Below are 9,258 nucleotides of genomic sequence, written 5' to 3'. Positions count from 1 at the left end.
ATACCCGGAGACTGCATGAATGCCCTCTTCTTCCTACATATAGGTCTGCTGCACATATAGGCTTTATTATTTATATATATATTATTAATTTTAAAAAGAACATGTGGCCCTGACCGGTTTGACTCAGTGGATAGAGCACTGGCCTGCGGATTAAAGGGTCCCAGGTTCGATTCTGGTTAAGGGCATGTACCTTGGTTGTGGGCACATCCCCAGTAGGAGGTGTGCAGGAGGCAGCTGATTGGTATTTCTAACTCTCTAGCCCTCTCCCTTCCTCTCTGTAAAAATTCAATAAAAACATTAAAAAAAAAGAACATGTGGGTAGTTACAACCTTCCCTCCTTTGTAAGTGATTATACATGTAAATAAATGCACGGGAGAAAGGTGCTGGTTGGCTGAGGACTGACTGGCTGGCTGTGATTTGCAGGAAGCCCCAGCCATGAGTTCCTGTGGGCCTTTGCTCTTGGGCTGCTCATGTTTCCAGAGTGGAATCTTCCCGTTGCTTACCTGCTGCAGTGACACCTGACTTAGAGCGGAGACAATGAGGCCTCAGCCTCAGATTCTACCTCTCACTGAACTCAGCTCCTTCCTGATTTCCAGATGGAAACCCCCAAGGCCAGAGCCTCTTGTTTCAATGCAGAAAGACACCCTCTAAAAGTAGGCGGGGTGCAAAAGCTATTATAACGGCTTCTTTTATAGGCTTTCAACAAACCTGCCGTTTCCTGCTCTCTATGTACTCTATTTTAAGAGGCACATGACACCTCCAATTCCTGAGCCTTTGGGGGTAATTCACAGCATAAATTAGATGGTTTCTCTGCTTCTCCACTGAGCACAGGTTTTAGCTTTCTTAGTCTGCAGTCACCATGTGTCCATTGGCTACATGACTCCCATGTTTTAGGGCTGCTTGTCCTCTCCACACTGTGGATCCCTTCTTTCACCTCTTTACTTGTAGTGGGAACTGGGAAGGGCGCAGAGGTAAGCCCATGTGCGCCATCGGTTATCGTTAAGCCCAAATCTATCCTATATAATAAAAGGGTAATATGCAGATAGACTGAACGGCAGAACAACCGAACAATCAAAGTGTAATATGCTAATGATATGCTAAGGCTGCTCAACTGCTCACTATGACGTGCACTGACCACCACGGGGCAGACAGTCAACTGGTCGACCAGTCGCTATGATGTGCACTGACCACCAGGGGGCAGATGCTCTGACAGGTAGGTTAGCTTGCTGCTGGGTCTGGCCAATTGGGACTGAGTGAAATGGGCCGGACAAACCCTCCCATGGTCCCTCCCCAGCCCGATCATGCACTGGTGGGGTCCCTCAGCCTGGCCTGCGCCCTCTTGCAATCCAGGACCCCTTGGGAGATGTCAGAGAGCCGGTTTCAGCCAGATCCCGCAGGCCACTCCTCTTGGGAGGGTGCCAGACCCAGGGCTCATGGCTGGCGAGCGCTGCTGCAGCAGTGCAAGCCTCTCCCAATCGGGATTGATTAGGTGTGAGCCCGCGGCAGGCACAGTGGGGCTGGAATGAGCGGGAGTAGCAGGTAGGTGCTGTAGGCAGCATTGGACTGCCAATTTCTGCCCAATCCCTGCAGGCCACCCAGAGGGACCCCACCTGTGCATGAATTCATGCACCAGGCCTCTAGTATCTCATAACAGTTTATTTTATGGTTTCAATTTTTTTTTAAATGAGCCCTGATTTTGAAAAACAAACTAAATATTAATATATATTATTATATTATGAAACAAACTAGGTGAGGAGATTAGCCAAAGAACATATATGCATAGCCCCTGGACACAGACAACAGTGTAGTGAAGGCCAGGGAGGTGGGGAGAATGGGGCCTGGGCAAAAAGAAAAAGAGAGAGAGAGAGAGAAGAAAAAAACCCCTAAATGTTAATATATATTAACATTTAGCTTGTTGTAGTATATATATGTGCTAGACACACACACACACAGAGATACTTAAAATGTATTTTTTTGAAGTCACCACATATAAGAAACAATGATCAGAAGCCTTCTCACTGAGAGTGAGAGGAAACCCCCTCATAGTGGTTTAAGTAAAGGAGGGAACTTACTGGCTCCCATGACTGAGACGTCCAGGGTCAAGCCTGGGGAGCCCCATGGACACCAAGGATGCTGCCAGGAACCTCTCTTTCTACCTTTGCTTTTCTTGTTGTTACAGCCTCTCTCCCTTGCTCCCCACCTGCACATGTTGCCACCTGCAAAATGGAGCTGTCAGGGAGAATGAGTGATGGAAAGGGCTGAGGAGGAATGCACTCAGCAAACAGAGAAGGTGTCTGAAATCCTAACCCGTAATAAGCATAATTGCTTTTCAGAAATCTACCTGAAGCCGCCGCCCCCAGGAGCAGGCACACAATGAGGCGGAGGAGAATTCTCAGCTTCGCATCAGGAACTGCCTGAGCTGAGGAAACGGGAAGGTCTCTGAGTGAATGAGTCAGTCGGCAGCCTTGGTACAGACTGATCTCGATCCAGGTCCCGGGAGCCGTGCCCCACCGTGCCCCACTCAAGAGTTGCTCCATGCCCTGACCGGTTTGGCTCAGTGGATGGAGCGTTGGCCTGCGGACTGAAGGGTCCCGGGTTTGATTCCGGTCAAGGGCATGTACCTTGGTTGCGGGTATACACCCAGTGGGAGGTTGCAGGAGGAAGCTGGTCGATGTTTCTCTCTCATCGATGTTTCTAACTCTCTATCCCTTTCCCTTCCTCTCTGTAAAAAATCAATAAAATATATATTAAAAAAAAAAAAAAAGAGTTGCTCCAGGTCTCCTCGTCCTCAGGGCTGAGGGTGCTGGAGGGAGCGGTCTCAGGGCACTACCATCTTAACTTTCATGCCGACATGGGCCTGTGACCCACTCTCCCGCGATGACAGGCTGGGCTCGGTTTTGCAGGTCGAAGGATGAGATCTGGTCTATTTGCCCCGCAGATGTTGAGAACATGGGAGAATGTGGAACAGGCGGTGAGAAGCTCAGGAAACAGCGGGAGGGAAGGCATGGGGGCAAGAAGATGAGCTGCAAGCTCAGGGTCAAGTACTAGTTCTTGTTGCCAGGGCAGCAGCCCTGAGAGTTTCTTAGGCTGGGTAAGTGTAGGACCGCAGACAAATTATTTTATTTCTTTTATCCTAGGTTTTCTCATGTATAAAGTGGGGCAGTCCATTAAGCCCCCTACCTTCTAGATGTTAAAAGCCCGAGAGAACATTTTATTTTCCATTTTCCCCCTGTTATTTGGATAGAAATGAGTGCTTCAATAAGCCCACGGCATGTTGGAACCACTGAAGGCAATTTCTGTGCTACTGAACAGACAGGGAGCGGAATGCGTTTTGCTCCTGAGAGGGAGAGGAAAAAGCCAGAAACGCTGACATTGGCTGCACAGACAGTGTGCAGTAAGTCTCTTGCCTATTTCCTGCGGCGCCCAAGTCCTTGGTCAAGTTGATAACACATAAATGCTCTGTGTGAGTCGAGTTCCCCAACAATAAGTGAAGAGGCTGCGTAGATAGGGGATGAAAGAGAGGGCACAGTTAAGAAAGACCCTTTGCAGGAATCAGAAGGGAGGACTGTATAGCCATGAGACTGGGGTCTGAGCAAAGAAAGCTCTAGATCTGTAAGGGGGAGGGTGCTAACGGAGGGGCCATTATGTGTGACGTCTGAGGAGATTAAACGGGATGGTCAATGGGGAGTCTTGGGCACAAGGCTTAATTATAATGAAGGCATGATAACAGTAGCTACTGTTACTTAAATTATCATTTCAATTAGTTCTCCTGTTACCTTCCCCAGCCCCTCAGGGATTGGGGACTGTGGGCCCCAGGCAGTCACTAGTTCAGGCCTTTTGCTTCTCTCCCAGGAAAATGCAGTTTGTATAAGACAAGCTGAAATTTATTGGGCCTCACTAGCAATAAAAAATACAGTATGCAAATTAAACCCACAAAATAACATTTTGTCTCTTTGAAGATTTTTTTTAAGGTGTTAGGAGCTGGCATGGGTATGGGCAAGGGAAAATCAGCCATCTTAAGTCACGTAGGTGGGCATACACATTGTTACAACTTTTCCTGAAGACAGTTTGACAAGAAAGCATCAGGAGAATTAAAAACACGCATATCCTCTGACTTAGCAATTCCACGTCTGGAAATAATACATGGTAGATGCTTGCAAAGATGCAGTTAGAAGGCACACTGTGCTGATTAGTGCAGTGAAAAATTGGAAAGAGCTAAATATTCAACAACCGGGACCTAATTAAATAAATAAATGGTGCAGCCGTTCCTAGGGCTACGCAGCAGCCATTCTAAATGATGTCGGAAGCATATTCATGGACATGGTTATAAAGTGAATCCGAGAAAAGCAGGGATCAGAGCTGCGTGTGGGCTGTGATCTCAGTAGTGGAGAGAGCGTTTCATCTCCCGAGGGCATTCTTGGGCAGACTGTGACATTAAAGGACCCCCTGGGCTCATGACTTCAGCTGGACCAATGAGGGCCATCCCCAGGAGGATGCTAAACCTCTGAGGAGAGCAGCAGCTCTCTTGCTACAGGCATAAGGACTGCGGACCATGCATTCCAAGAGCTGTAGGGGCCCTTTTGCTGTCATGTGAGATGCTTGCCTGAGATGAAACCAAACAAGGGAAAGTAGAAGCAACAGGTGCAGCAAGGCAGATCCTGAGGACCTTCCTCAAGCTCCTGGGGACACCTGCTCCTGAAGTCAGACAGAGCCCTGGGGTTTTCAACTCTAGGCGCGCCTACATTTCTTTTATCACTTGCATTAGAGGCTTGACTACAACAAACCCATTTTTATACATATCAATAACAACAATATCCATAGATGTAGACACCAAAGCATTGATTGCGATGTTCTCTTGGTGAGCTGGCTGTGTTATTGCTGATTGTCTTTTTTGGTAGAACACTGTAGTCGTTTTAAAGCATGTCCAATAAATAAATAAATAAATAAATAAATAAAGTCCACAAGTTCTTTGGTCCCTCTGACAGCAGAAGATGGGGTCTAGGTCCTCTCTCATTGAATCCGGAGTGACCTTGGTGACCTGGTAATGGCATTGGAGGGGAATTGACTTGCTCAGCATCGTTTAGTGGGTGAGCGACAGCAGGACCTGATTTCAGTCAAAGCCTTCCTCTGTGCAGTGCCTTCATCTGATTAACTAACACTTTATGACTCTTTTCTTTCACGTGAGAGAAGAGGATGGACTCCGAACCATAAATACTACACGTTACTGCTTCCCCTATTTACAAAATACCTGGCACCTAACAAACATGAATGATCAAAGCAGCAATTTCCCCTGCTCATCAAGGCTAACCAGGGAACCATCACACTTAAGAAAAGGATGCTGGGAGGGTGCTAAAGAAATCCTAGGGTGGATTTGTGACCCCTAGATCTGGGCTTATATTCTGAGTTCAAGGCCTGGCTCCACCAGTTAGTAGGGGTGTGACCTTGGGCAAGTGACACCCCACAGAGGTGAGAACTGGGGCTCAGAGACTTTAAATAGCTTGCCAAGGGCATGCAGCAAGTACATGCTGAGACTGGAATTTGAATCTCTATTTATTTGATTTCAAAGTCTAAATCCTTAACCACCCCCATCCTCCTCCTGTCAGCCCTACCAGGCTTTGAATAACATGGGGGCAAAAAGCTTGTCTTATTAATTTTCAAACCCTTCACCACCCCACTCCCACTCCCAAGTGCTCATCCAGAGGAGGCATCCGGAAATGTTTGCTGAATGAATCCTTGATCTCCCCGCCGCGCCCCACTCCTGGCACTTCCGGTCCCTCAAAGGCCTCCTTCTCTACTTCCTTGAATCAGCTTTTACTGAACACAAAAGGAGGAGCGATGAAAAAAAGCCTTTCTCCCCAAGGATACAATTAATCAGAATGCTTGCGCACTTACTTCTGTCTGTATAAATACATATATTTGTGTCGACATAAATAGTAGCACTCACAAAGGTTGCTGGCTTAGAGTTGTGGTTGGATGGGAACAGACAGCATGATTCATGGCTCAGGTCAAATTTAACTCTAACCTGTTTGTACAAGACAGATTTACTTCAAGGGCCCTTTCTACTACATAATTGCCATGGGCCCACCTTCTTTCCCGGGAGAGGGTATTTTCAAGTCAGCCCACAATCTCTTGCTGCTGCACACCCAAGTCAGGTCTGGAGTCTCTTGGCTATTTTCCCAGCAGTGTAGGTCCAGTTAAGTTGGCATTCGTTGTCAGCAAAAGGAGAAGGAGTAACCAAAGCTGCAGCAGGAGGCACCCTGCCAGGAAACTGGGCGTATGAGATGGAGCATCCTCTGGGATAGGTGGTCTAGAGAAAGCCTTTCATCCATCCATCCATCCACCCATCTATCCTTCTATTGATACATAGCATCTGTCTAATAATATATAGCATCCATCCACCCATTTATTCATTCAGCCATTAATTACATCCATCCATCCATTATACTAGATACACCCATCTATCACATTCATTTATCTACCCCTTCAGGCACAAAACACGTACTGAGCATCTACTTGGTACCAGACACTGTACTGAACACCGAGGATATAGTGAACAAGTCAGATATCTTGCCTTCATGGAGCCTTATGTTCTAGCATGAGTTCAGATAATAAACAGGTAATCATGCCAATAACTTTTTAGTTATAGGCTCTGAGAAGCGTTATAGAGAAGATGCAGGTGAGATTCTGTACCTGGAGGACGTGAGCTAGTCTTGGGGTCAGGGAAACTGCTGAGAGTTGATGGATGAGAAAGAGCCATCCATTCATTTGGGAGCCGAGCAGGTCTTTATAAGCAGAGAGAAGAGCCTGAAGACAGCTTTGCGGTTGAGAAGACCTTTGTGTCTTGTCACAGAGTAAGGAGCAAGGTAACTTGAGCAGGTAAGAAGGGGAGAGTGATAAAAGACCAGATCGGGAGGCCTTGGGAAGCCAGATCACCCAGGGCTTCGGAAGTCACGAAAGGATTTGGTGTCTGGTTTTGCTGTGGTCCCATTTTCCATTTGAAGAAGTTCCATTTAAAGAAATGGGAGTTTCATAGCTTTGTTTAGCAGAAAGATGGCACATCATGGTGGAGAAGCACAGGGCTCAGCGGAACTCTGAGCTCTACCATACTCTGAGCTCTGAGCTCTACAGATATATGACCTTAGGTAGGCCAGCTAGTTAACTTTTGGCAGCTATGCAGAGGATGAATTAGAAGGTAAGCCTGGAGGAGGCATGTTGGAAGGCTGTTATAATAATAAAACAGGTAGAACATCCAGCTTGAAGTAACAGAAAACCCAAATAATGGTGACTTACTCACACTGGCGCTGTCAGCTCTTTCGTCAAAAATCCAGGCTTTTTTGTTTGTTTGTTTTTGTCTCTCTACTCCATCATATTTGCTTTCATCCTCATGGTTGTCACTTCATGGTTCCAAGATGGCTGCCACAGCTCCAGACATCACAGCCGCATTCAAAGACACCTATAAAATAATGATAATCCTGCTTTTTCCCTCTTCCTTTTTTTTAATATTGATGGAGCACCCACTATATATCAGGTACTTTTCTGGAGATTGATAATATTTCAATGACCCAAACAGACTAAACTCACTGAGTTGTTATAAGATTATATGAAATAATGCATATAAAACATTTGCTGCCATGGTTGGTCCATTGCATATACTTATTAGATGGTGGCTGGTTTTTTGTTTGTTTGTATTTAAATTCTTTATTGTTTAAAGTATTACATGAGTCTCTTTTCCCCCCATTTACCTCTTCCTGGCCACTCCCACCCCTGAGCACATGCCCTCACCCCCTACTGTCTGTGTCCATTGGTTATGCTTAGATGGTGGCTGTTTTGATTATTACTTTAAATATTAATCAAAGAACACTTTCCTAATATTGCTCAATATACTGGGAGCTCCAAGGAAACAGCATTTTCCCCTTCAGTCACAGAATCCCCATTCACCTCCTCTCCCAATGCAGAGGTCTGAGAGGCATCCTGCATTCCTCTCTTCCTCATACCTGACAGCCAGTCATCAAGTTCCATCCTTCCTATCTCCTAAATATCTGAACTGTATCTACCCATCTCCAGTCCCCATTCACTGACATAGATTGGGGCTCTTGGTCTCATACCTGACAGACACTGTTAATTGCTTACCCAAAATATACATTCCCTCCTTCTTCCATACTAAAAGCATCATGGTTTTGTTGGTGCCTGTAATGTGCATAGTCTCATTAAGGTAAGTAGTAACTTTCCCAGCCTCTTTTGCACTTAGGTGTGTCAGTTTTGACCAAGGAGATGGAAGCAAAAGTCTCCTGGAATAAATGTAGAGCATTCTATCTGTCCTACATTTTTCTGTCTTTGAATGTGGCTGTGATGTCTGGAGCTGTGGCAGTCATCTTGGAACCATGAAGTGACAACCATAGGATGAAAGCAAATATGATGGAGTAGAAAGATAAAAAAAAAAAAAAAAAGCCTGGATCTTTGGCGAAAGAGTGTAACTCACCATTATTTGGGTTTTCTGTTACTTCGAGCTGAATGTTCTACCTGGTTTGTTATTATAACAGCCTTACAGCTTGCCTCCTGCAGGGCTAGCCTATGTTTTGAAATATACAGATCTGATTACTCCAGGGCTGAAAACTACAACAGTCCCTAGACATAGTGTTATTTTCTGGCTAAATAAGGGTTTTCAGAGAGCATCTCAGCACCTTAATGAGGTGTTTTTTTTCTTTTCTGATGAATATTATAATAATCCTATATAATAAAAGGCTAATATGCAAATTGACCGAACAGCAGAATGACTGGCTGCTATGATGCACACTGACCACCAGGGGGCAGATGTTCACCACAGGAGCTGCCTCCAGCCCACAGGCCTCTATTACCTGATCGGGGTCTGCTGGCCAACCTCTTGGTTCCTCCCTGCACCTGCGGCCAGCAGGCTCTAATCACCTGATGGGGAACTGGGAGTGGGGGGGAGGGGTGGTGCGGGGCCAGCTGCTAGCAGCCTGGGAAGATGGCCCTGATAGCAGACCGGGCCTAGGGACTGTACCTATTTTAAATAAAAGTATTCAAATTAAATTTACCTGAATTTAAAGAAAATAATAATGGAAGTGAGATTAAAAAGCAATTGCTGATTTTCAAATAATTTTTCTTCACCCATGGGCTATTGTTTCTTAACAGATCCCTCTGGGGGAGTTATTAAGGCGATATGACAACTAAATGCCCTGTGAGATCCTGGACAGGATTCTGGACCGGAAAAAGGATGACAGTGGGAAATTTACAATA

Source organism: Myotis myotis, unplaced genomic scaffold, assembly GCF_014108235.1.
Source record: "Myotis myotis isolate mMyoMyo1 unplaced genomic scaffold, mMyoMyo1.p scaffold_m19_p_9, whole genome shotgun sequence".
Taxonomy (NCBI): domain Eukaryota; kingdom Metazoa; phylum Chordata; class Mammalia; order Chiroptera; family Vespertilionidae; genus Myotis; species Myotis myotis.
This window is presented reverse-complemented; position numbering follows the sequence as displayed.